Here is a 6,697-nt window from a genome sequence, read left to right as displayed (position 1 = left end):
TGATCAAGTACTGAAGACATTGAACACTATAAAGATTTTTTTTTGAAAGGTACAGTTAAACTTGTTTAATAAAAACATTTATAGTTGGAACATTACCCTCTTGTGTTTGTTTTTACTCATCCTCAGGTAAGGACTATAAGACTGCAAGTATTGTTGGCTAAGGTTGAGAATACCTGTGTATCACACCTTCATGCAATGAAGAGCAAAGCAAAACACTACATTACCACAGAAAGAAACACAAAAGAAAACAACCATGAAAACTCAAACAAGTCAAACTGCAACAAACAGAAAACCAGAAAAGCAAAAAGTGTTAGAATTTTTAAGGTTTCTTTTACAAACATTCTTGTTTTTACAACTTACTGTAATTATCTTGATCGTTTTTATTTGTTTACCATTAAATTTGTTTAACATTCAGTCGCCATTTTATTCATTGAGGGAGTTACCATTTTTGTAGTTATTTTGGGTCTGCTGGTGGTCTCTTTTATTTGCTACCAGGTGATGCCTAAAAGAAGCAGGGGTTTGTAAGATGGTGATGCACTGCTCCTGGCACCCATGATTTTGGATTTAAAAACAAATCTCTTGTAGTCAGTGCCTGAAGTGAATATACGTATGTGCCAGTACTCTGCTTATGACTGATTTATTCAATCAAAGATCAGAAGGAGTTTGGAGTGTAGCATCCTGTGAGGGAAGAATACATGTCGGGCAATATTTTCTTGATGCAGGAAAATGGACTACTGAACTGTATTGATAAACGTATATATAGAACTGTTACCTCTCAACTCATCACCTTGCCTCCTCCCACAGTGCAGTGCATGTGAATTATGTCCTTACAGCGGTGCAGCACCTCCAGCCACTACATGAGCACCGTGATACACTAATATCCTGGTTTCCCTGTTAGTTTTGAGTGCCACGATACAATAAAATATGATCAAAGAGCAGGGGCTAAGGGGTCAACTTGGATACCATACACAGACCACTTCATTCACTGCTTGCAGTTTTAGTTCTTTTCAAAAGCACTTTAGGATAATGACTTTCTTTTGCTTGGTATTTGGAGTTTGTGTCTGATTAACATCTTCATCTTTGGTATTCTGTTTTGTTTTTGTTTCTTGGCTAATGACCTTGGCCTTTTTAATAGTATCTTAGTTTGTCTTTCTGTCTCCCAGTCCTGTAACAATTATTAGTATTATCGCCTTTGCCGCCATGGCAGTACAAGGAGTAAGCATACTAGAAATAACTGGGATCTCTGGAAACTGAATTAACCTTAATAGAAATGAAATGACTGCTTGTGACAACACACGGCAGTAGACACTTGCTGATGCACAAGCATGCCCATGTTCTGCCATCGGTGTGATCATCACCACAAGGAAGTTATAACCATCAGGATAAGTTTGGTGTTTTTCTAGTCAAACTTATTCCTTCACAAACATGGTGTATATGCATTTGCCACTTGAAATTGTGTTCTAAATGTAAGAATTTGCTGCAAATTAAAAAAACATCTTTCCCTCCATGGCACTTTAAAATAGAGGCTAATGGGGCATGGGACATGACCGGAAAATAAAAGCTTAAAAACGTATCATTTACGTCCATGACAGTTGTTGAGTTCTGAGCCATGTCTTGCAATTACCCACACATTGTGCAGTAGCTTATGCAAATATATTTTTTACCAAAAGAATACAAATATTATGAGTTTTGGACATTTTTAAAGAAGAACTATGTACACACCATCTAAGCGTTTGTCTTCTTCTGCAATAATCTTTTATACCCTGAGGTGTGGTTTCCCCTCAAAAGACAAATCACAGTAAACATTTCATGCCATGTGGTTGGTTTTGTTATGATTTACTTTAATATTTACTAGCTGTCCCCCGTGGCTCCACCCACGTAGTAGTGAAACAGGACAAACTTTAAAAATCAATAAACAAAAAGGTATCTCTAGCTAAGCTCAGGCAAGTTATGCTCCAAAACACAGAGGTAGACCGACTCCTCACTCCTGACGTCATGCTTCCCCCTACCCTTGGCCCGCAGCCTCTGTCTTGGATTAGCGCGAATATATTGTATATTGTGCAAGCGAACTATGACTCTTAGCACAATGAGAGAAGTTGCAAAATCAACCGGAATGTTCAACAAAATTCTAGAAAAAAAAACAATCTAAATCTGTTAAGTATTTCTCTCATTCGCTAGCTAAGTGGATGTAAGATACGACCCTCGGACAAATTAAAACCCGATCTAAATCTGTTAAGTAGCTCTCTCATGAAAAGCGGACAGACATACACACAGACAGACATTGGATTTTATATATATAGAGATGTGAGAACTCACACAAGTGAATAGAAAACATTTCCATACCATGAAGAAATGTGATGAAATGATTATTTTCAAATTCCTTTTATAAGCACAGAAGGTATGTTTTCTTTTCTCAAACCTCTTGCTGCTTCTTTTGTACGTTTGCAGGCTTTATTCTCCAGTGGTACCACATGCCCCATTAGCCTCTATTGTAAACCACCAGAGAAGGCAAGATATTTTTAAAATGTATAGAAAATGATTACTTTAGAGCACAATTTCACGTTGAAAATGAAACAGCAGATAAAACCAGCAAAGCACATTTAGCCCATATGAACATGATAGCTCCATAATTATAGCTTTTTTCTGGGATAATCCTACTGATGTCACATTATATACGAGGTAACCCTTGCAAACCTGTGTATAAATGTACATTACTTATGTGTTAATAAAGAAGGTTTTCTGCAGGTTTTCATGTTGAAGATTTCTGTCTAGAAAAAGTTTAAGGCTAAACACCCAAAGTGATATTCATCACACTGAGAAAGGCAAACAGAATTAATGGAAGTAGCCAGAAGAGAAAACAATAAATAAGACAGAAGCTGTAACCAATAACCAAGCCTTTCTTGCCAAAAGACAGCACTGGGATCTGTAAATAGCAATACTATACACACACTGTCATGCATATATACTGTATGCCAGAGGGTCACCTTCCAGGCTCAAATAAGGTATGTAGTTCCACCCTGGGATGAGAGGGGACACTGTCGCTAATGGTCTTGTCTCCTTTTTGCCCCTGTGCTGAGAAACTACACCTTGAGGGCAATTGAGCCAGAGAAGCCCTGCTCTTAAACGGGAGACATACCTAGAGAGTGGCATCTCATTTGGATCTGAGACCCCAACTATCAGGAAACAACTCCAGACCTGGGGTATCATTAGATCGAATTATCAGTTGTGACACACGTGCGCATGGGGGACAGTCTACAGGCTGAAATACTGTTATTTGTCAGCCACACCGGGGGTTGGCACACTCACCTGATCCTTTCTCCTCTTGTTCCTCTGCAGTTCAACCGAAGACCCTGCCTCTCAAAAACATCACCACAAGTTCACCCACTGCTGACGTCACTTCCGGCAAACTCCGATGACATCATTTCCAGTACCCGGAATCCACCTTCCTGCCACATCAGTTCTGCCAATGGCCGTCCTGATTTTACCTCTTCCTCCTATCCACCATATTTATAGCCCAGATTCAACCTGTTAGTCAGTTCAGTTGTAAACTCAGTATACAGGTGGCCATCCCTAAACCTTTGTCTGCCTGCTGCCTAATTTTTACCACACAGTAAATAATTTGACGAAAAAGGGCGAACACGGCAAATTTGCTGTGAATAATCCTTTGGCGAAATTTGCTGATCAACGCTAGCCACAACACCACTATAAAGTGGTCACAGTCTACCAGCAGATCAGAAAAAAATTGATAGGAAACACTGGCTGCCCTACAAGTAGGTGCTCACATTCACAATACTGTATGCATCTGATTAACTGAGAGTGACTGCCTCTCATGACCCTTCCTGTTAACATAAATTAAATTTTATGGGAGTCAGAGGGCATTCATTCTTTCATAATAGATAGATATAAACCTTCCCTCTGTTATAATTCCATTTCTCTGACCTTTGCTATGCCTTTAAGAGCTTGTGCTTTCCTGATCCTTTTTAATCTCAGTTTCTGCTTGATTGTAATTGGACCCTGAATGGCCATCTGTATAAAAGAAGATATTTTGTTTCACTTACTTGGCATCAGAATAAAGTACTTTCTCATAGTTTCATGAGGGAGGCTTTGCACAGGAACACCTTGTCAAAGGGAGCCTGTTCCCTAACATCTGCAATGGCGTTACTCATTTTTTTGTTTTTTTGCAATTGAATTCTGACGATGCAGTGTATGCACATTCCCTTTGTGTAGAGAGGGATTCTCTGTTTTCTTTACATACAGTATGCCAAAGATGTGAGGTTAGAAATATTGATGATTTTGATTTGCCTGGCACAAAAGTGGCTTTGGTTTGAAAAATAGACAAAAGAAAAGAAAGAATGTTGTGCACAGCCATTTTATTCATATACACATTCATAAAAAGACTTACAGTAAGTTACATTCCATTCTTTATAGAACAAAGGGAAATGAAGCAAATAAAGTGCCACAGAATCAAATATACTTTGTGGATTGTTGGATAAACTAAACATCTGATGATTTTTGACAAATGTGTTTGTATTTCAGAGATAGTCAGTGTTCAATGTGCCACACACACACAATTTTCTCTGAATGACAATGTTTATTTGTAAAGGATGTGCAGGGGATACTTGTGCATATTTTCAGTGCGATGTTTTATCAAAAATGGCCACTGGAGTTGTGAATGATTAAAACACTTGGATCTTTTGAACTAATAGTGAAGTACTCGATGAAATAATGATCACATTTTAACTTTACTGTTTTCACTATTGCCTTTAATTGAAGCCTTTATTATTAAACTTATATGCATTCCATAAAATATTATAATGCATTATAATGTGATATGTAAGTATATTTATATATATGTATGTATAGAAGCATATAAAAGTTACATTCTTACTGGCGGACCAGGACAGGTCCACAGCAAAACGGGAGGTTCGTGGTCTGTGACTGAAAAAGTGATAGACGTACTGTATGTTTAGGTTTATCCTCCTGTTATTATGTCTGCCACATTCAGAAAAACAAGGGTCTTATTCTTTCTTTTTGGTAGTCCATCTCAGACTAAAGATTAAAGACTTTGTTACCTGGTTAGAGATGTGAAATATCCAAGGCAGTAATTCTTTTGCGTCCATGGATGTGGCGGCCCTGGATTTAGGGCAAAAAACAAGGGAGATGAACCCAGAATATACAAGGACGGCAGGCACTCAGATATTTCTCCATGACATAATATCCAAAGCTGGTGTACATACAAGGTATACTGAGTTTTGAAAACTCTGACATTTTTACTGTTGGGGTTTTTAAGTCAGCTTTCAAGTTAAATGAAACAGGGAAGCCCAGATTATGAAAATCAGACACAAATAGCACAAGAAAAAGGAAATACAAGACAAAAAAAATTATAAGACCACCGTTTGTTCGGTACCTCAGGGACCCCACAGTGTTGGGGTTACAGGGTCAAGAGACAGTTTGGCCTGGGACGCTGTAAAAACCTCACAGCTCAGGTTCCATTCCATGAGGTTGTGATCCTGTGGAGACTCTTTTTACCATGTAAGAGGTGTCCTAAGAGTTAAACAATGCATCGGGTTGTCAATGTTATAATAATGTCTGGGCCTACCAGAAAGCAGCAATCCGTTATTTACTCAACATGTGAGATGTTTGGGGTGCAAAACATGATATGTGAATATGAAATGATGAAAGCAGTACTTCACTTAGTTTACTATATATATAGTATTCATTATATGAATTAAAAGGTACACCAAGGGAAGGTTTCATGAATGCACAAGAAGCCAAGCCTTTCCCTGTCTACTCTCCAGAGTGGAAGTGGCATATCTGAACAAAGACAAAAAGTTACATTGAGTCTGTCTCGTAAACATCCACACAGTCCTGGCAACATAAAAACCCTCTCAGCAATAAGAATGGCTTCCTCATAACTAGACTTTCTTGTTTTAAAACATGTTTGCTGTGGAAGGCTGAAGCTGTAATCATCTGAACGTACCTTCTGTTTTCTAGAAAACTCATTTCTTGCATTAGACATGTTTTTCTCCACCTGGAACCCAATGCTCTTTTCATTTAGTATATGTATATACTGTATACATACTGTTACATGTGCGCACCTGGGGACCACTATCCTGGCTCTAAGGAGGCAAGCAATACCACCCCTAGGTGACAGGGCAAATCTTTTCTTTCTGCCTTAGTCCAGATAAGAAGATCAAGGATGCCTAGCTCCACCCCCATTCACCCAGAGTTGACCACGCCCAGTCTACCTATATAAGTGGGTGGTTCCCTAAGAATGGTGTCATTTATGGATCTGGCAACCTTGAGGACAGCTCAAACATGGAATTTAATACAGAAATCTGCTGATCCTATTTACTTTGATTGGTGCTACAAGCATGGTTTTGCTTGCAGTTTATGTATTTATTAAAAGGTGGTAGCCCTGTCATTCTTTTGTTTGTTGCCCTTTTATATCTTATTCACAATCCATATATATGTATATATACAATACACACATATATATATATATATATTGTCACACATATGCATCTGAGGCTAGCTTCCCCGACTCATTGCAGGTAAGCATACCCTCTCCAGGACACAAGGGGTTGCTGTCGCTGATGATATTATCTCCTTTTCATCCCAGAGCCCTGAGAAACTGCCCATGGATGGAAATTGACTCCACCCCTTCTGGTCCCTCTGCTATAAAGACGAGTCATTC

This window comes from Erpetoichthys calabaricus, chromosome 3, assembly GCF_900747795.2.
Source record: "Erpetoichthys calabaricus chromosome 3, fErpCal1.3, whole genome shotgun sequence".
NCBI lineage: Eukaryota > Metazoa > Chordata > Cladistia > Polypteriformes > Polypteridae > Erpetoichthys > Erpetoichthys calabaricus.
The sequence above is the reverse complement of the archived record's forward strand: the minus strand, read 5'-3'. Positions refer to the sequence as shown.